We start from the raw sequence: 626 nt of genomic DNA on the forward strand, positions 1-626 counted from the left end.
TAAGGATCTAATATTTTTCACACATGGAAGTACATTGCTGAACTAGACTAGCATGGATGCCTTGTTGTAGACAGTTTAGGATGGTGGAAGAAGTCTATGGATGGAGAGGTGACGTGTCAGGTAAGGGGGCATTCTGGACAGAACAAAAACCACCAAAGCTCAGAGGTGATAAAAATAATCAGCTGTAGGATGTCGAGAGCCTAGCTATATACAAGACTTTAATAGTTGTAGAATACGAAGTTAGAAAAAGATGGTTTGGGGTAATTTTACAAATAATTTTATTCAGAAATTTGTATATTACTCTTCAGATGAAAGGGAGATTTTGGAACAAGAGAAGGCATGACCGAGGCTGTGGTGTGGAATACAAACATGGGTGGTGAATCATTCAACAAAAACATTTACTGAGTACCTACTGTGCGCCCAACATTGTTTTAGGAGCTGAGAATACAGGTGTAAAGGCAAATGTCCAAGTTCTGGCCCCAGAGGAGTTCTCATTCAGGTGAGATGGGACAATCCATGAGTGGAACTGGAGAACAGTCTGGGGATTACTGCTATGATCTAGCAAGGGAGACAGAAAGTATCAACTCAGCTGGTGGTGATGAGAAAGGAAGGAGGGAATGGTTACA

Source organism: Myotis davidii, unplaced genomic scaffold, assembly GCF_000327345.1.
Source record: "Myotis davidii unplaced genomic scaffold, ASM32734v1 scaffold59, whole genome shotgun sequence".
Classification (NCBI taxonomy): Eukaryota; Metazoa; Chordata; class Mammalia; order Chiroptera; family Vespertilionidae; genus Myotis; species Myotis davidii.